This window comes from Tupaia chinensis, unplaced genomic scaffold (genome assembly GCF_000334495.1).
Source record: "Tupaia chinensis unplaced genomic scaffold, TupChi_1.0 Scaffold000671_1, whole genome shotgun sequence".
Lineage (NCBI taxonomy): Eukaryota > Metazoa > Chordata > Mammalia > Scandentia > Tupaiidae > Tupaia > Tupaia belangeri.
This window is the reverse complement of record NW_006160193.1, coordinates 4,105,686-4,105,965: the sequence shown is the minus strand read 5'-3', so window position 1 is coordinate 4,105,965 and position 280 is coordinate 4,105,686.

Sequence of the window (280 nt, the reverse complement as noted above, 5' to 3'; positions counted from 1 at the left end):
GTGGTTTCCCATCCAGAATACACTGCATAGTGGCTTAATCATGTATGTTATCATCAATAATTTTCCATTTCTAGTTTCACATATGTATGTATATATGTGTGTATATATATTATTTATTTATATATATTCACCCCTATGTCTGACCCTCTGTCCTTTCCTACCCTCTTCTTACACTATCTCCCATGTCTACAGTCGTCTTCCATTCCTTTTCCCTCCACATTTTATTGATCCCACAATTTCTTACATAATCTAACTACTTTCAATAGCAAGTTCAGCTGGT